The following is a 20,921-nucleotide window of genomic DNA, read 5'->3' on the forward strand; positions in this document are numbered from 1 at the left end:
CTGCTTTTCTAGCCCCCTTTTTCGGAATGCTTACCCGTTTCCCTTCGGGCGAGGAAACCGTAGAGGATGATCTGGAGCGATGACGCCTTTTCCTAGATCTCCTCGAAGAAGAGGAATGACGAGATCTCAAACGCTTAGCGTGCTTACCGTGTCTCTTGGCCCAGTGTGGAGATCTCTCCCATGGGCTCTGATCTTTGTATTATTTTTTCGTGGGGGTTATCGAAGACGACTTTGAATATGGTTTGCCCAAAGCAAGTTTCTCCTTCCTCTCCTTTAAAGCTTTTCCAGTCAGATTGGTATGAGCCACAATCGTCAACGATGTGGTCCAACTCCAGGCACAAGAGACATAACCGATGAGGATCGGTTATAGACATCTTAGCCAAACACTTGGCACATCTCTTTTTTATTTTTTTATAACTCTGTTTATTGAGTTTGAACAACACAACATAAAGAAACGAACATGAATGAGACATGAATCATCGGCATACATAGGATGAAGGCAATATGGCAATAATAACAGCTAGCATGGGCTCACGAGGTCAAGGTCAGTAAGACATCAATTGGACAAGGTAGGCAATCAATGCTAGCAGTGCTACTGGTGTACCCCCACCCGCAGGTTTCAGTGAGCATCCAACCATTTACCCCCATACTTTTTCAAATTTACGGGGGCAGCCCCGTGCATTATAGATACAGCGCTCTGAGGCTGCGCACCTGTCCAACTCGTTAGTCCAACGGTTCAGGCTCAGTGGATCGGCAGATCCCCAATTGGCTGCAATAAGTCTTTTGCCTGCTCCCAACGCAATTGCCAGAAACATTATCCCATATTTAGACAGGTCTACTTCACCTCCAATGCCGAAGAGTACCATCTTGGGATCCCTAGGGATTGGTGTCGCCAGAGCGGCTGAGATTGTGTTAACACAGTCTCCCCAGAAGGCCTGTACCACCCGACAGTCCCATATCATATGATAGAAGGTGGCGGGTACATTTTTGCATCAAACGCATGTCCCGTCTTCTATTCCACCCCATCTGGCCATTACAGCGCGTGAGTGGTATGAGCGATGGAGGATGTATTAGTCTAAGCTTGGATTCTATACCAATTTCTCTGGGGGACATTAATGCTTCCACCCAGTCTTCAGGTTCCAGGGGACCTACATCCCTTTCCCACTTTGCCTTGAGCCCATCGAGCTGTGCAGCCCCAAACGAGTTAAGGGCCTGATAGAGAGTGGAGGTGACCTTAGAAGAGATGTGTTGCGGGAGAATATTGGTCTCAATGGGAGAGCAGGGGGGTATGATCGTCGTGTCAGGGAATTGGGTGCGGATGGCGTGGGTCAGTTGCGTATGCCGAAATCGGTCCATGGGTGCCAGGTCGAATTGTTCTCGCATAGTCTCAAAGCCCAGGAGGCGACCCCCTTGTATCACATGTACTAGTGTGTGTATTTTTTTGCTTGCCAGTGACCAAAGGAGCCCATTTTTACTATTTCCGGGAGGAGCGCATTGTGCCATATGGGTTGTATCAGTGTTGGCTGTCCTTTCCAGCCGATTAGTTTGTGTGCGTCCCGCCAGGCGCGACGGATGTGGTGGGTTATTTTGGGCGGTGGCGGGAGTTGATCGTGGGTGGCGTAGAGGATTTGCAGCGGTGTTAACAGAGCCATGGTCTCCAGCTCAATATGGGTGTGTGGTAGTGTGGGGTCTGTGTGCATGCAGTCATTCACTACTCCTATCTGTGTGGCCAGGTAATCGGTGCGTATGCAGGGTAAACCGATTTCTCCCTCCCATACTGATCTCTGGAATATGTCAAGGGCAATCCTGGGTTGCTTCCCCCCCCCCCATAGCAGTGTGCGCAGGTTCTTGTCAATAAGTGCGAAGGTTTCTCGGGGATGGGGAATGGGGCATTCTGGAGGACATACAACAGTCTGGGGAGGGTCATCATTTTGAATAGCGCGGCTCGGCCCGTTAACGATAGGGGAAGCGATTGCCAATGGGGGTGTCTGTTGAACCGCTCAATTACTGGTTGTAGGTTAAGTCGGAGGAACCAGTCGAGCGTCGGGTCAAGCCGTATACCCAGGTATCTAAATTCCCTGATAGAGACATGGTATGGGCAGGTCTCCGGGATCGCAGATTCGCCACCCTGAATCGGGAGGAAGATGGTTTTGGCATCGTTAACCTTTAGGCCCGCAAAGTACTGATATTCCCTGAGAATGAGGGAGACAGCGCGGCACGAGAAGCTCGGGTTACTGAGGTATATGAGCAGGTCATCCGCATAGAGCGAAAGGCGGTCTTCTCCCCCTCCCGGCCAAACTAAACCGGTCCAGTTGGTGTTAGCTCTAAGCTCAATCGCTAGCGGTTCGATGGCCAGCAGGAAGAGGAGTGGGGATAGTGGGCATCCCTGTCTCGTGCCCCGACCCAAGGGAAATGATTTGGAGGACCTGCCGTTCACCCTCACCGTGGCCTCCGGGGATGCATATTGGAGTTTTACCCATGATATAAATGTCTGCCCCAGGCTCATCCTAGCCATGATCTACCACAGGGCATCCCACCCCACAGAGTCAAACGCCTTTTCGAAGTCCTCCGCCGGGAGGGCAAGTGCGGCCGGTATTTCCATTTCCCTGGACAGCGCCAATAGGACTCTGCGTAGGTTCATTCGTGTCGATTTATTGGGCATGAAACCACATTGGTCCGGGTGGACGAGGGTCTGATTCACCTGCAGTAGTCTGTAAACGAGTGTTCTGGCGAGGACCTTCGCTTCGCTATCGATCAGGGATATCGGACGATAGGAGGCGCATTCCTCCGGGGGTTTCCCAGGCTTGTGTATGACTACTATGCATGCTTTCCTGAGGTCTGGGGGGAGTGCTCCTAGTTCTCTGCTGCGTAGGAACATGCGATGCATGTGGGTAGGGAGCATGCCACCGAGGCATTTCCATGTCTCTGTCGGGAATCCGTTGGGGCCCGGAGTTTTCCCGGGTTGGAGCTGTGCCAGCACCTCTTGCACCTCGGTGTCGGTGATGTCAGCGTTCAGGAGATCTGATTGGTGCTGTGGGAGTATCGGGATCTCGATTCTGTCGAGGTAACGTGAGGGTTCAACTGGCGGGTTCCCGGTGGGTGGGGTATAGAGATTTTGGTAGTAGGCGGCGAATGCCTCGACAATGTCAGTCTTCTGTTAACAGTGTTCCATCAGGAGATCTGATGGCCCTTACGTGTCCCCCGCTTTGTTCGCGTCTCTCCAACCAGCCCAGAGTCTTGTTAGCTTTGTCACCCCATTCATATATTTGGCACCGGACTAATTGGTGAGCAGTTCGCGCATTATCTAGAGATAAGTTACTAAGGGCATCTTGCGCCGTGAGCATCGCCTCCTTTGCTTCTTGGGTGCTGTGTATTAGGATTTGTCGTTCACACTCCAAGACGCGTGATTCTGCTTCTCTGACCTTCTGGACTTGACGTTGTTGGTAGGCGGAAACCGCAGAGATAGCCTCCCCCCGGAGGACCGTCTTGTACTCCTCCCAGATCGAGATCGGGCAGTCCACGGAGCCCTCGTTGAGTTTGAAATATTCCGTTGTCCCTTTTCCAGCTCCTCTGCAATTTCAGGGAGACGCAGATGGTATGCGTTTAGGCGCCAATTACGATCCGGCTGGCGGGAGGAGTTTTTAACGGTTAGAAGGAGCGGAGTGTGGTCCGAAATTCCTCTCGCGAGGAATTCAGCATCGAGAAGCCTGTGGGTTATGTTGCGGGGGATGAAGGCATAATCAATCCTGGAGAACGATTTGTGGACACCCGAATAAAAGGAAAAACCTGCCTCGTCACTATGAAGTGAGCACCATGTGTCCATCAGTCCCAAGGCCTCGGCGAACGGTGTAGAGGCGGGGCGTGTTCCGGATCTCCTATGGGTTCTATCAACTGCAATGTCCATAACTTCATTAAAGTCCCCCCCAATCACCCACATATCAGCCTCTTCTTCCAGGAGCAGGCTCTGTAGTTCGGAGAGTAGTTCTTTCGTCAGCGTGGGGGGGGGGGGCATAGATTGCTGCCAGGCCCCATTTCTCGCCCCAGATTTCAGCCAGCAACAGTACATAGCGGCCCCGGGGGTCTGTCCTGATCTTCCTAACTTGGAGAGGGACACGCTTGTGAACGAGTATCATCGTGCCCCTAGCACCTTTCGTGAATCCGGCATGGTAAGTATGCGAGTAGTTGGATCTTTTGAAAAAGTTTGTGTTTGTGCCTATCAAGTGTGTTTCATTTAAGAAGGCAATGTCTGGTGAGTGTCGGTTTAGGTACTGGAGCACCAGTCTCCGCTTTATGCTGGAGCCGAGGCCGTTGACGTTCCAGGACAGTATGGCTACCTTGTTGGAATTCATCCTATCTGCGTGAATCCACTTGTTGGAACGTCTGGAAGGATTAGTGGCAGTTGCGCATTTTCCGGGGGCATATGTCGGTTTCCTCTCAGGGGAGACATCCCGGGGTTGCCTCGCATTGAAGTGCCTGATGACTGGCAGACAATTGCGTCCACGGTCCAGGTCAAAGACAGTGTTTGTTTACCTTGCCTGCATTCGTCGGCTTCCAGCCTTCTTGTCTCGTGATTCAGTTTCCTTGGGTTCCCAAAACTCCTCCCACCCTGTACCGCCACCCCCCCAAATGGGAGCACCTGTCGCCCAAACATTAAACTTATAACTTGGTGAACTTAAAACTTCCTCGGGATGACCCAAACTAGGGTGGTAACTTCTGTGGGGTCACTCGGACTGCGCTTGAGACCGCGATGCCTAGACGGCGGCGGCCACAATAGTGTAATTTCCGTGGTATCCCGTGGCAAGTTCAGTTTTGCGAAGCCCAGACCTCATCCGTTCCCTGTGGTGTTTTTGGTGGGACGCTGCAGCGATTCAGTTTCCGGGTCTATCTGAGTGAGGGATGGCGGGCTCTACCCGGGCCCGGGTTTGCGAGCGGACGGTCCGGCGGGCAAGCGTCAGGCCGCGGGCCCATTGAGGATCTGTGTTTCGAGCCAGTCCCATGCTTCTTTGGGGTTATGAAATAGGTGGGTCGTGCCCTCGTGATGGACCTTGAGCATCGCCGGGAAGAAGAGAGCGAACTTGATTGACAAGGAGTGAAGTTTCTTCGACAGAGTCGAACGACTGGTGGGCCTTTTGGACCTCTTTCGTATAGTCCGGGTAAAACCCCACTTTGTAGCCATTGTATGTGATTGGACCGGAGGCCCGTGCCATCTGCAGGATAGCGTCTCGGTCCCGATAGTTGAGGAGGCGTGCAATTATAGTTCTGGGCGGGGCGCCTGGAGCAGGTCGCACGGTGGGTACCCTATGTGCTCTTTCATTAGAGAAGAATTTCGACAGTTTCTTGGGAGCGAAAATGTGAGTCAGCCAGTCTTCTAGGAAAAGTTCAACACTGGGGCCTTCCTCTTTCTCCGGGATCCCAGGAATCCAGAGGTTATTGCAACGTGCCCTGTCCTCACTGTCTTCGGCTCGGTATTCAAGTTGGTTGACTTTTTGGGCAATCATGGCAAGTTGTTGTTCCAACTGACGGACCTTATCTTCCTTATCCGACACCCTTTGTTCCGCTTTTCCGACCCTGGACGATAGGTTGCAGAGATCTTGGTGTAGGAGAGATTCTTCCTGGAAACTCCGCCTATTTTGAGTTCCAGCGATGTTCTCGATTCCCCAATTGCCTTCATTAAGTAATTCAAGGAGAGTTGGGGGTCCTGAGTTTCCTGTTGCCTGCTTCCGCCAGGTTTTGCGTCTCCTGGCGAGAGGGGGCCTTCACTGTGTAAAGGTCCATTTTACTCTGCAGGGTCTGCCGCTTGGCCTTGCCCATGGCAGAGTCAGTGATTGGCGTGAGGATTTGGGCCCGGGTGGACCGTGTGGATGCCCCTCAGGGAGTGTCGTGGGCCGTTGATTGTAGGGTAGCGGCACAATCGCCCAGCGGTAATGGTACCCAGGACCCCTGATCTGGGACGGCCCAGTAGAGTTTGGGGGGTAGCTCAGTGCGTGATCCCACCAGGAGTTATTCCCCCTTTGTGGGGTGTATGTCCAGTGGTTTATGCCTGTGGGGCTATGAGCCCTGCATCAAGGGCCTCCGCTCCCCCAACAATCATGCCCCAAAGATGGCCAGTCCTCTGGGCCTTGGAGCAATTTCGCAGTGTGGGGGTGAGGCTGCAGGCGTTGTCACCAGCACCGGGTGTTTATAGAGGTGGGAGGGGGAGAGTGCCTTCTGTCCCGGCCGCTCAATACTGTAGTTATCGTGGGATGTGCAGCCTCCTTCGTGCGGTTCGCCGTTCCGCAAATCGCCAGATTAGGGGGGAGAGAGGTTGCCCGTACCTTGTTGCTGCTGTTGGGGGAGCGCGTTGCCTGTGTCCACACCGCAGCTCAACCCCAGGTGCTGCGGTCTCGCTGATGGGGGCGGGGGGGACAGGAGGGCAGAGGGGCTCCAGCTCCGTGCCTCGTCCCGGTTCGTGTAGCCGGCAGCGCAGGCAGGTGTTCTTCCCCAGGGGATGGGGAGTGCACTCAGTACTCGTGGACCAGCTCCTACGCGGGCGGATCTGCTGCTGGAACGCGGGAGGGGTGCGCCGCCCCCCCAGCGCAGGACACTGTACACCTGTTTGCAGGGTTGGCGGGGGGAGGCTGCGCGGACCTTGCGATTTCGTTGGGGGAGGAAGGGGGAGCAGTGCCGCACTGCCTCCAGCCTTCTCTCCTTCCCCGCTGTGTCCTGGCCCCAGGCGTTGCAGTCTCGTTGATCAGGGAGGGGGGGGGGAGCCTGTTCTCGTTCCGCTGCAAGGGCGCCCAGTGTTGCGTTTGTCTGGCCGTCCCTCGCAGGGGGATCGGGACACGGTAGCTGTAGGTGCAGGATGTCGGCCGCGGTCGTGCCGAGATTCGGGGCCGCTTCTGGCCGCCTTTTCTGAAGTCCAGCTGGGGGGGAGGGAGAGGATGTCCCCCCCGCGGTGGTCCGTTGGCGTGATATCGCCGGCTGCGGTCCAAGGATCGCACGTTCCCCGGGGCGCCAAGGCCACGGCCGCTCAACGGGGGGAGGGGCGTAGCAGTCGCTCACGTCCGCCCAGCAATGGCGGCAAGGCTCGCGCTGACTGACTCCGGGACGTTACTCGTGGTCCAGGGTCCAATTTTGCTGAAGGTTGCAAAAGTCGCCACCTGGGTATGTCCGCTGCCTCTGCGTTGTCCGGGGTCAGGTGTAATCCGACAATTACGGGGGTTTAACAGGATATATTATCGCGGCCACCGATGCAGTTAGCTCCTCATGCTCGGCACATCTCTTAAAGCGTGTTTTCGGGCAAAGCCAACCCCCACACTGCCACCCACCCTCTCAGTCATTCGACCCTTGAAGCGTGTGTCAGTTGAGGCTTTCGCTGCCTCTTTCTCTCTCCCTTCTCTGACTGACTCACACCCTGACACAGCCGTTTCCATGCTCTGCTTTACTATCTCTGACACTCTTGATGAACTTGCCCCTGTCATGAGGAGACAGAATATATAATGCAGAGTTGGGTAGTCCTCTTTTTTCGGGGGCTGTGTGGAGGCGGACAAATTAACAATAGCATACAAAGATTCCACAAAGAACAGCTTCCCACCTGCCCATGCACAAGGGCAGATAGTTCACATTCATCACCATACAAAAACGGTCATAATTTCCTTAGACAGAGATACATTAAACATATTTTAATCAATATAGACAAAACAGAAAAATGAACGAGTTACTTACATATCTGGTAACGTTCTTTCGATGGGATGTTCCTCCGACGTATTCCACACCTATGACAGGTAATGTCCACAGCTGTGCTGCTTCTGTACATTTTCGGCAGAGGGCGTCCTGCGTCGATCCGTTGTCCCTCGAGGGCCTCCGTTGAGGGTCGACGTCGCCGGATGTTATATATAGGACGCACAGCATCCGTAGCCTCAGTTATAGTTTTTTCCCAGAACGTGTGGCACCAATCTCCTGCCAGTAGGACTGCAGAAAGCCTTGTGAAAACGTAAGCTGCATAGGAAATTCAGTAGAGGGGCAGGCTGGGACGGCGATGTGGAATACGTCGGAGGAACATCCCATCGAAAGAACGTTACCAGTTATGGTAAGTAACTTATTCTTCGAGGGGATTGTGTCCTCCGACGTATTCCACATCTATGACTGACTCCCAAAGCAGTACCAACTTATGAAGGTGGGAAAAGAATTTACAATTTTAGACTTTTAGAATGCCCAATCAAATGGCTGAATAGAGGACTGCCTTACCAAAGGCCAAATCCTGCCCATGGATGGAGTCCAAGGAATAGTGTCTCACAAAAGTATGGACAGAGGCCCATGTGGCTGCTTCGCAAATATTGCGAATAGGAACGCCCCTCTGTAGAGTAGTGTAGGCAGCCACACCCCTAGTAGAGTAAGCCTGTAAGTCTACTGGAGGGTTCTTTCCCGCCAAACGGTAACACTCAGAGATCGTCAAAATGATCCATCTGGATAAGGTCTGCTTGGAAACAGCCTGGCCCAAGCGGCTTCCAGCATAACCAACAAAGAGCTGATCGTCCACTCTGACCCGGGACATCCGTGAGAGATAGAAACTCAAAGCCCTTCTAGGGTCCAACCTATGGAGCCTCTCCTCTTCCTTACCAGGATGTGGCAGGAGGATAAAACGCCGGAAGAATCACCTTCGGGTTCAAATGGAATTCCGACACAACCTTCGGAAGAAAAGAAGGCCGCACCTGCAGGACAAACCTGTCTTTATGCAAAACAGTAAAGAGTGGCTTGGCGGAAAGTGCCTGCAACTCACTCACTCTGCGTGCGAAAGTAACCGCAACTAAAAATACAGTTTTAAAGGACAACAGTCGCAACGGACAAGAATGCAAGGACTCAAACAGAGCTCCCCTTAGGAACTTTGAAACAAAATTCAAATCCCATCCTGTCACCTGGAAAGGCGACGGTGGAAACACATTAGTTAGCCCTTTTAGAAACTGGGAAATCAAAGGGATCTTAAAATAAGAACATTCCTCAGACGATCACCTAAACATGGACAGCGCCGCCAGGTAACCCTTAATGGTACCCACTTGCAGGCCCTTGTGGGCTAAAGAAAGCAAAAAAGACAAAACCAAAGGAATGGAACATTGGAAAGGATCCACATTCTGTACTCTGCACCAGTCACAGAACTTTCTCCAACAGCAACGGTACAGGGAAAGCGACACCTCCATCACGTCTTCGGGGAGGTCCCAATACTTATACCTCAACCTTTCAGATACCAAGCATGAATGCTGAGAGACTTGACTTCTGGATGCAGAACCCGACCCCCTTCTGTGAGAGCAGATAGTCTCGGAAGGGAAGACGGCGTGGAGGGCAGATGGACATGTCTAGAAGGTCTGGGTACCACGCTCTCGTGGACCATGCCGGAGCAATGAGGATCATTCGGGAACCGAACCTTCGTAACCTCTGCAACACTTGCGGAATGACGGGGACTAGAGGAAACGCGTACAGCAGTGGGAAGGACCACTCCACTACGAACGCGTCCCCTAAGGCTCCTCTTGGGGGAAATTCCCAGGAGCAGAATCTCTTGTACTTCCCGTTGACACTGGTGGCGAAGAGATCCACTTGTGGGGTTCCCCAAAGGGCGAAGATCTCCAAAAGAACTTCCTGAGCCAGCTCCCACTCGTGAGAGAACGTGCTCTTCCTGCTCAGAGTGTCCGCCGCCGTGTTTTCGTCTCCGGCCAGATGAACTGCCGAGATTGAAACTTCCTACTGGATGGCCCAGAACCAGAGCTGCATCGCCTCCCTGCACAACAGGAGTGATCCTACCCCCCCCTTTTTTGTTGAGGTAGTGCATGGCCACTGTATTGTCCGTCATAATCAGGACATTCTTCCCCCACACAGACGGCAGAAAAGCCTTCAGGGCTATCCTGATGGCCCTCAGCTCTAACAGATTGATGTGGAGTCTGGACTCCGACAGCGGTCAACTCGTTGGCATGAGCGCCCCAACCTGTGAGGGTTGCGTCCGTCACGATCGTCACCTCTGGCCATGGTTGCCAAAATGGTGCTCCATTCATCAGATTGCCTTTGTCGGCCCATCATAGAAGATCCTGGGCAACCGAGGTCGGAATCTGAACGGGATCCGACATCCTGCCGCAGAACTGCGACCACTGCATCTTGAGAGCCCACTGCAGGGATCTCATCCACAGCCTGGCCTCTGGCACCAGGAAAATGCAGGATGCCATGAGGCTGAGCAACCGCAAGAATTCAAACGCCGGGAGACTCTGGGCACGTTGAAACTTGTCCACCATCTGCAGAATGTGATGGGCCCTCACCTGGAGAGGCGAACACTGCCCCAGGGATGTGTCGAGTACTGTTCCGATGTATCGGAGCCGCTGGGTAGGTGTCAAATGTTACTTCTTTAAATACAGGGAGAAGCCCAGCTTGTGAAGGGAGTGGCAGGTGACGGACATATGATCCAGGGCTTGCTCGGGAGAGCACGCCCTGATCAACCAATCGTCCAGGTAGGGGTAGACGTGAATCCCCTCTTTACTGAGATACGCTGCCACCACCACCATCAGCTTGGTGAAGACCCTCGGGGCGGAGGTCAATCCGAATGGCAGGACCCGAAACTGAAAATGTGAGTCGCCAACCGCAAACCTCAGGTACTTCCTGTGCTTGGGATGAATCGGCACATGAAAGTAAGCCTCTTTGAGGTCCAGAGACACCAACCAATCCTGAAGTTGAAGGGCTTGGAGGACTTGAGAAAGATTTACCATCTTGAACTTGTCCTTCATGAGGAGCTTGTTCAACCACTGCAAGTCCATGATGGGTCTCAATCCCCCGTCTTTTTTCGGGATAAAAAAATAAGGGGCATACCATCCCTTGTTCCTCTCCGCTACAGGTAGTTCTATAGCGCCTTTCTCCAGCAGGGATAGGATTTCCTGCGCAAGGAGCGGATCGGGACGCTTCAAAGAGTTTCCCCGGTGGATTGTCGTGAGGCCTCTGCGGAAGGGAAGACAGTAGCCGTGGGCTATGATCTCCAGAACCCACACATCTGAAGTAATGGCCCCCCATTCTCCAAGATGCTGCGCAAGTCTGCCCCCAACCGGCGAACCATGGGACATGGCCTCATGACTGAGCGGACGCGGCTGCGACAGTGGCTGAGGACAAAGAGGCAACTGCCCGAGCGGCTTTGGCACCCTAAGTACCTTGCTTTCCACCCCGGGTACTCCTACGGTGGCCCCTTTGACTAGTAGCCCCTCTCGATCTACCAAAGGAATATTAGTACCGAAAGGAACCTCCCTTCCATCGCTGTCGCCTAGGGCGAAAAGACAGAGGTTGACGTATCGCAGCGCAGCTTTGGAGATCTGCAACCTCTCAATGCTCTCGTCAGCCTTGCTGCCAAACAGATGAACACCATCAAAGGGCATGTTCAGAAGATGGGATTGCACATCAGGAGCAAACCCGAACTTCCGCAACCACGCAAACCTGCGTATCACGGTACTCGCAGCCATGGACCGGCTGACACAGTCTGCCGTGTCCAACCCCGACTGAACGGATTTGCACATGGCATCCTTGCCGTCTTGCACGAGGGCTAGAAAACCATCCCTTTCATCCCCTTCGGGAATATGCCCAGCCGCCAAAGACGCATAATTCCACAGAGTGTGTGTAAATCTCGCTAAGGCACAAGTGGAGTTGGCAGACTTCAACGCCATACCCCCAGCCGAAAATACCTTCTTTGCCCATCCATCAAAGTGCTTATCGACCTTATCAGGAGGGATGGTAGGGTACGCAGCCTGCTTCGAGGAGGCCGTAGCTGCCTGCACCACCAAACTCTCTGGAGTAGGGTGCGTCGATAAGTAGCAGGGGTCACTACTGGATGGGCGGTATTTCTTCGGAAGAGACTTATTTACTGCCGGTAGACTCTCCGGAGCAGTCCAAGGCGCCACCACCCTCCTTTGCAAAGCCATGTGAAACGGCAACACCGTGTCAGTGGGCGGACCTTGATCCAGGATGTCCGTCAAATCATCCTGCGCAAAATCAATAGGTGGATTAGACCACCCCAATTATTCTGTCACCCTTGACATGAGACGCCGATAGGAGGAATCTGCATGCGCCCCAGGCTTAGGTCGGCCAAACTCCACCTCCGGAGAGGTGTCAAGCCCACTAGCGTCATGCAATGACTGACTGAGTTCCTCCATCTGGCTATGCCCAGACAAAAGGACATCAGGCACAGGCAAGGCCATCTCCTCATCAGACAGTTCCTCAACCTCTGAAATATCCTGTAAAGGTTGGAAAAACTCCAATCTAGGAGGAGGAACAGAATAGGGCTCAAAAACAGGCCTCACAGACTTACTGAGAGCCTTCCTCAGAGGTTCCACAGCCCTCAGGGGCACCTCCGGCAAATCCTCCACAAACGGCGCCGAGGGAATCGGCGTCGACATCGACCGAGGCGCTGACAACTTCGAGGTCGGTGTTAGGCAGAAACCTGTGCAGTTCCCTTAGGGAACACTGCAAAAGATTTAGGACTACAGGTGTTAGCAGTAAACCCACTTGGCAGCAGTCTGTACCACCCAGATTTACCTGGTAGCTGTGGTTGAGCAGTCAGACTTCTCTCAAGAAGAGTTATGCAGTATGCAAAGTATACACAATAGGCACTCAGACACACCAATACAAGCAAACACTGACCAGAGCTTTGGTATCAAAGTATATAATTATTTATTTAAAAACACACTGTTTGAAACACTCCAGCACTAGGCACTAGGCGCCTAGGCAACTCAGTCCAGGGTGCCTAAATCCCCCTACACCCCTCCTAAGTACCCCAGACAGAGTGGCACCACTTTGGAGGGCTTCTGTGGAGAAGCCCGCCAAAAAGTGGAACAAAGGGCTCGACTTGGGTTGGAGTCACAGAAGAGAACACAAACGCCATTTTAGAATCAAGTTTTGGCAAAAAATACCAACCGGAGAATTAATATTAATTAAATAAACCGGCGGTATGTTCGAGGCTACCGTAAATAATTAAATAAAGATAGTAGTCTAAAACAATGGGAAATCCCATAGGAAAATATTTGCGGTTGAATATAAAAAGTAGTATCCTCTGCCACCAGGCAAAACTCGATCAGGGGGGACGGAGACGTGCCCCCTCGACTAACAGACCGCGGGGCAATTGAATTGCCCCAGCCAGTACATCCACAATATGATGGTTTGTACTGGTTCTGTTCAGAATTTAAGACTAGTAAAGTCAATGGTGACTTTACATGCCCTGGGAGACAGTAGTCAGTCCCAGGGTATGGAGTCTACACTGGGGGGTCACTATGACACCCCTGTGTTACTGCACTGAGGGTGCTGTGTAACACACATCACAAAAACACATGAAGCCCTATGGAGTAAAAGACCCCATAGCCCATTAAACATATCTAGATTCAAAGAAACACACTCAAATCATGCCCAAGAGTGAGGGTAAAAGAGTCTCACTCTTGGCAGGAGAAAAAAATAAATCCCAAAAATCCAGCAAAGCTGCTGGGGGACTCAATAGGTTAGGAAATTCAGCCTAAACAGAGAATTCCTCCTAACAGTCGGAGCCCCGAGAGTGACGGCCACTGCACCGATGGCGTTGATGACTTCTTCGAGGCCGGAGCCTCGAGAGAGCCTCTCGACGGACACGGTGCGATGGCGTCGACGCCTTCTTCGAAGGCTTCACAGGTACCGACGGTCTCGATGGCGTCAAGGACCGGGACCTAGATCTGGCACGGCTATGGTGATCTACCTTGTCCGAGCGGGACCTCGACGGCTCCGGATGATCGCGCCGACCGCCCGATCCCAAAGGCGTGCGAGTGGTGGACCGAGCCTGTTCCTTGCCAGCTTCTTTCGAAGGCGTGGACGTAACTGCCTTGCGAGTGAAAAATCGCTAACATCTGCTGGCGGACTGCATCCCATTTGGCCATAGACGAAGACTTGGTGGAACAAGTCAACCATCTGTCGGAGTCCTCCTCCAACGAGGAAGGCGACCGATGACGGCGCTTCCTAGAATGCCTCGACGAGGCAGAGGAATGGTGGGAACCACTCCTAGATTTTCTGAATTTTCACCGACGCAGAGAGTCACCCCTCGAGTCATCGGTCGAAAGCCCAGCGGACTTCGATTTACGGGGCTTAGACACCCTACCTTCAATTTCCCCTTATGTTCCCACAAGGCATTAGACGTCAGCGACTGGCAGTCAGGGACTGGCAGTCGTCGGTGGCGTGGCTTTCGCCGAGGCACCAGAGGCAGATGTCGTGCAGGTCCGTGATGGACATCTTTGAACCGCAGTCCCGAAATTTTTAAAGCCCGACTTTGAGGTAGTAGAAGATGATGAAGACATTGTACACGAAGAAAGAATCGAGCGCGCCGAGATTCCGAAGCAAACACGTTTGCGGAAAAAACAGAACTGAGGCTACGGGCACCGTGCATCCTATATATAACATCCGGTGACGTCGACCCTCGACGGAGGCCCTTGAGGGACAATGGACCGATGCCATCGACGCAGGACACCCTCTGCCGAAAATATTCCGAAGCAGCACAGCTGTGGACATTACCTGTCATAGATGTGGAATACGTCGGAGGACACAATCCCCTCGAAATGGGCATTATAAGAACACCTAAAAAACAATGTATAATCCAACATTTACAATGGCACTATCTCACTAGGGTGATGACACCCAAAAGTATCTAAGTTGATATTAATCATCACAAACAATGTTGTGGGGTTAGTAAGGGAGTGAGGGGTATAGTTTCATAAGTAGATCAGCCCTCTTTTCTATGTGTAATCTCCCTCAGGTTGACCCGACACATTTTTGTGATTATTAATATCAACTTAGATACTTTTGGGTGTCATCACCCTATTGAGAAAGGGCCATTGTAAATGTTGGATTATACATTGTTTTTTAGGTGTTCTTATAATGCCCATATTTTTATGTTTTGTATGTATTGATTAAAATATGTTAAATTCATGCATCTCTGTCTAAGTAAATTATGACAGTTTTTGTTTGGTGATAAATGTGAACTATCTGTGCTTGTGCGTGGTAAGGTGGGAAGCTGTTCTTTGTGGAATCTTTGTATGCCCCTGTCATGAGGATCCGCATGAAGCCTAAAGCCAAGTGCAACTCCTGGTACGACTCAGACCTCGTCACCCATAAACACAAGTGTAGGGTGGCTGAGAGGAAATGGTTGGCATCTTGTTCATCCTCTGACAAACTGGCCTGCTGCCTGCTCCAAAGGCAATACCGACTCTCTGTCCTCATGAAGAAGAGTTCACATCCAAGCCCGCGTCTCAGCAGCATCTAACAACTCAGCCGAACTCTTTAAAATCTGCAAGGTGCTGGCCAATCCTGCCGCAGTCTACCTCCCCTGTCCCCTCCCAGTCCCTCTCTACGCCCCTGGCTTCTCATTTCATCTCTAAAACCCAGGACATCCTGTCCACCCTCTCATCCTCTCCTGCTTCTCCCTCCACTCTCTCCTCTTCCTCCGGCCCCATGCAGCCACCCCCCCTTCCTTCTCTGCCTTTGCTCTCTTCACTCCCGACGAGGTTTCTAGACAAGTCTGATCTATGAAAGCCTCGTCAAAACAGGTTCTTTCATGTTCTTCCAAAACCATCAAGGACCACATTGACACCCTTGCTCCAGCTTTGGCCGACTTCTGCAACCACTCTTCCCCCTGAAGCACTATCTTGTGCACCCTCTTCTCAAGAAACCCTCAGCCGACCCCTCCTGCCTGGCTAACCCCCCGCCCGATCCCCATCCCTCCTTTCCTGGGCAAACTCCTGGAAAAGCTGGCCATCTCCCAGCTTAATCTGCACATTGAATCTGTGGGATGTCTCCATGACCATCAGTCTAGCCTCAGAGCATCCAGAAGCAAGGAAACTGCTCTCCTGAATATCCGTAGAGACCTGCTCTCTAACCTCGATGATAATCTACCCTCTGACTTAATCTTACTTGAGCTCTCTTCTGCCTTTGACACGGTCAACCATGCCATCCTGCTCAGCGGGCTCCGTGATAATCTGGGCATCACTGATCAGGCTCTGGCCTGGCTGACTTATTTCCTCTCAGACTGACCCTCCCAGGTCAATCTCTGTCTCTCCACCCCCCCAGGGGTCTAACCTTTCTCCATGGTTGTTCAACAATACCTGGCCCCTCTTGCCCACCACATTGCTGCTCTCTGCTTAAACTTTCAGTGCTATGCGGATGATACTCTGCTTGCCTTCAGGCTCCCCTCTGCCGCCTCTTCTTCTCTCATCCTGGATAGTCTGTCTACAATTCAGGAGTGGTGTGCTGCCAATGATATCTGCCTTAATGCCTGTAAGAGAGATCCTCCTCATCGGCACACCTGCACCTTCCTTTCCTGTCACTCTCTGGCCGGCCTCCCTTGGCCCTCTTCCTGCTACCACATGTGAGGCTAAGAACTTCGGGGTCATCTTCGACTCCACACTCCTTCTCTCCTCACATCTCAGACGTCTCTAAGAAGTCAAACTACCAACTGCACCTCCTCAGAGGTATTCTTCCTTTCCTCCCACTCCCCCAGAAGCTCACTGTCTCCAGAGCTCCGGTTCTCTCTAGGCTGGACTACTGCAACAGCCTATTTTTAAATCTGCCTGCTTCTACTCTCCACCCTCTACATATCATCCAGAACAGGACTGTAAGACTTGTCCTTGGCCTCAAGTCCAGGGATCGTATCTCTCCAGCCCTGAAATCTCTTAATTGGCTCCCAGTGGCTGCAAGGATCAAGTTCAAGACCCTCTGCATTGTCCACAAGGCCTTCAGGGGCCAGGGACCACAATACCTCCAACTCTCTCTTCGGAAATATCTTCCTACTCAAGCTCTTCGCTCCTCCACCTACAACTCCCTCATGGTCAGTCGCTTCTCCAAGCAATGAGCTGGGGGTAGATCTCTTTCCTCGGCTGGTGCCTCCCTTTGGAACAGCCTCCCTGCCTCGCTGGAACTTGAGCAGAACTATCTCCGGTTCCAGAAGCACCTCAAGACCTTCCTCTTTGCTTCTGCCTTCTCTCTTCCTCTCCCCTGCTGATCTCCTGCCTAATACTGCACCGGTCACCTGGCTACCTTCTGATTGCAGGCCCAGGTCCCTGCACGCCCAGTTGCACACCCGCACTGCCTCCTGGCAACCCCTACACTTGGGTCTGTATCTGGAACCCTACAGTCCCCTTACCTGCACCTTTTGTACGACACTCGCCCTTCCACCCCTGCCCCTGGCACTTTTTCCCTCCACTCTCCCCTGCACTTGCGCAATCTCAATGTCACTAGGCCTAGTAAGATCGTTGCCTTTGTCCTCCCTCTGTTCCCCTCCCTTGCCTCGTCGCGCCTTGAAACACTTGTGTATTGGTGCGTTATAAATGCCATATTATATCATATGTCGACATTTTTAGATAATCTCGCAAACTATGCAGTTATCAAACACGCCGAGGCAAAGAATCGTTTCCAGCAGCTGTGCAGAAAAACAGAACTGAGGCAACCGGCGCGGTGCGTGCCTTTTATACCAGCGCCAACATCATATTCGAGGAGGACCTCGAAGGACACAAGGTCGATGACGAGACACAGCGTCCTCGGCTGAGAAAAGTTTCTGAGCTGCAAGCAGGATATCTTAATATATCAAAGATGAGGAATACTTGTGAGGACACATTTCATTCGAAATGCCATTTTTATACTGGGACGAGGAAGAGATCAACTAGGAGGACACATCCTCCTTTGGGTGGGATAAACCCACATCAGCCATCTCTTGTTAGTACAGACAGAGATCAGCCCTGGATGAGAAGAAAACAACCGGAAGTTATGCACACTTCCATTCATTCAAACCTCCCTAAACATCACTTTGGTACTGAGACGAGGAAGAGGGCTTTGAAGGAGTTCAGCTGTAACAGCCTGGGATGTCCAACTAATAGATTTAACCTTGGTCAGGCAATTAAAGTTAAATACTCGCACTTGTGGTCATTTAACAAGTTCCAGTTGTATAAAAACAGTGACTGCCCAGCCCAATGGTAGCTACGGCCTGGAGAGAGGGATGCAGCCTGCAGAATCGGAGCGGGCTGGAGAAGAACAGGCTTGAGAGAAGCCATGACGAGCAGGAGTGAAAGAGACATGCCGGGGCCAAGGCTGGGAAACTAATCGGAGGAACCCGACTGAGCTGCCGCATACCACCGGTGAGTGAAAAGAAGGGAACACTTGTACCAGAGCGATCCAGGGACTGGAAACAAGCATGCATGAATGACAAGCAATCTGAGAGCTGTTATAAGTACTATGGAAGGCCAAATAAAATATATATTTGAATACTGAACAAGGTACAAGCTATTACAAGCACGTTTGAAAGTTGAAACATGTAACATTGAATAACAGAGTGACTGAAAGACATTGAGAATATATTTGAATACCGTACAGAACAAAAGCAAATGATGAAATAAAAGCAAGGTTGCACTAATGGGAAAATAGCACAGAATGAGAGTGTGAGCCACAATTGGTGGCAAAGCCAAAATATTTCCAAGGAAGATATGAAACAAGAAACTAAGTATTGGCCCAATATAAAGGAACCCAAGGAACTACAGGTTAAGAGAGAAAAACTGTCTTGGTAAAAGCCAGAAGAATACAGAAAGCATACCCAAGTGCATAGGGATATCGGTTGCATGACCTGTAATGGGTGGACCGTGTGGTCGGACAACTGCGCCTATACCCAGTGGCCTACTTGGAATGAGCCAAGGAAAGCAAATGTAAAGAAGCTTGTGTTTTTGCAACAGTTGCTGAAGTGAGCTATAAATGAAGAAACAGAACAATCTATGTGAACTATTGAAAAGCCTGAATGGCCAAAGACTTGGGCTGGTATTGTTTTGAAAGCTAGAAGATTTGAACTGATATTGGTTTTGAAAACTGGAAGAGTTGAACTCTTTGGGAAGGGAACCCCTGAGGACTTTTGTAATTGTCCTGGAAAACTGAAGTGTTGAACTCTTGAAGAAGAGAACACAGATTTTGTGAACTGGGTTGAACTCTTATAGAAGAGAATCCTGAGACTTTGTTAATTGTGGTGAACCTTTCCGGGAAAGGAACCCCGAGACTTTGTGAACTGAGCTGAACTCTTGGGGAAGGGAACCCTGAGGCCTTTTTGGAATTGTCTTGAACTTGGGGAAGGGAGAAGCTGCATATAAACCCAGAGCTGGAAGAAGCTCGGAACCTTATTTTGAACACTATTCCTTTTACTGCAAACATCCCTACACGTTGTATACAGTTAGTTGTGAGGGTAAGCAAAGGTTTTGGACACAGACAGACTTTGATTTGAACTTACTGATACAGACTATCCTTCGTTTGCTTCAGGTAGGGAAATCCCACTTTAGTATAAGGCAAGTTAGGCCTTACTCCTTCCTGACCTTTAAGTAAATAAAGCTTTTGATTATAAAGTAGAATCTGTTGTCTGTGTCTTACTTCATGACGCCTTCACACAGTGGCTATACATTTGTTTTAAAACTGCAAGCTCTCCTGATTTAATACTATGCACAGCAAATTAATTTGATGGTTCAAGGTCGTTTCGAAGTAGATTTGTAAACCCGTCTATCAAGTAATTAACTGATCCATTTTATGAGATTTGTATATGTACTGAATTTAACTGATTTTATTGGATCTATATGAATTTGGATGTTTGCATCTACAAAAATTACAATTTATTTCAAACAGTTATCTGGTTCCATGTGTTAAAATCACTGCAAAAAGGCAGTGGTTTTGCCGCCGCAATCCATGTAAAGGATGCGGGGGACACCCCCGCAACCCCCAGACCCATTATACCATTTAAGGGGAGCGGGGGACACCCCCGCAACCCCTGCTCCACTTAAATGGTATAATGGGGTACACCTTTACCGGGTCAAACCACAGCATTTTTGCCACAATTTTTTGTAAAGGCGACATTTTTGCCACGATTTTATTACTGCATACCAGTTATGAGTTTATGTAAATGTTTTATTTCCAAATAAACAAAATGATGAACACATGCATGCACATCCACCCCCAGTACCTGCAAATGGTTTGCAATAGGTGGAATTATGTAATATGTTTCAAGCAGGAATAAAGGATCCAGGGACAAAACTTAAATGACCAGAACCAACTGATCAGCAGTAGGCTGGCTGCATTGCCTAGATTCTTATAGATACATGCACCTACATGTAAACATATATGTGAAGTTTATATGTAAAGGAACATCTAATTCAATAAGAAACCCAATACTGGTGAGCTGCTTTTTGGAGAGGAAGGATAGCTCAGCGGCAACCGTTTGTCTTGGAAGCAAGACAACGCAGCGGAACACAGAATTTTATGATCGGACTGAAAAAAAAGGTCTGACCATACAAAAAATCTGAAAAATGCTACCTCGAACACCAAAAGTTCGAACGTTTGGTGGTAGCATTGTAGGTAAGTATAAAACATTTTTTAAAAGACTGGCGGGTGTGCGGGGGAGTCCCCTGCAACACCCTGCTCACTATACTGTGTGGTATAGTGAGCGGGGTGTTGCGGGAGACACCCCTGCAACACACCCAAAAAAAAAAAAAAAATCAAGAACGGTGGTTGCGGGTTTGTCCCCCGCAACACCCCGCTCAGTATACTTTAGAATATAGTGAGCGGTGGTTGTGGGGGGGGAAACCCCTGAAGCTCCCGAAAAAATAATTAAAAAAAAAAATGAAGAAAAGGACCCTGCGCCACTGGTTCCTGATCACGGAAGTGAAAGGGAACTGCCGCTGCAGGGACTCAGCATGAAGAGAAGGTAAGTAGAGCATGTTTTTGTTGGGGGTGTGGGTGGCAGTGTGTTGAGGCTGTGGGTGGGGGTGTGGGTATGTAAGGGTTTTGAACATATGTTCGCATGAGAAATGTATGAACCCTTTGTGGTTCGTACATTTCTCATGCAAGCTTTCCGGCCACTGCAAAATCAGCCGCGGTCGGATCACATAGATCTGCAGAACACAGGT

The 20,921-nt window shown here is 50.9% G+C and overlaps 1 protein-coding gene across 3 annotated transcripts in view; it reads right to left on the minus strand.

Moving 5' to 3' along the window:
• Window positions 1-20,921, minus strand: part of OFD1 (OFD1 centriole and centriolar satellite protein) — a 1,295,367-nt gene that overhangs the window by 666,001 nt on the left and 608,445 nt on the right. The window lies entirely within an intron of this gene.

The sequence above is a fragment of the Ambystoma mexicanum genome, chromosome 7q (genome assembly GCF_040938575.1).
Source record: "Ambystoma mexicanum isolate Mex_15411 chromosome 7q, UKY_AmexF1_1, whole genome shotgun sequence".
In the NCBI taxonomy this organism is placed as follows: domain Eukaryota; kingdom Metazoa; phylum Chordata; class Amphibia; order Caudata; family Ambystomatidae; genus Ambystoma; species Ambystoma mexicanum.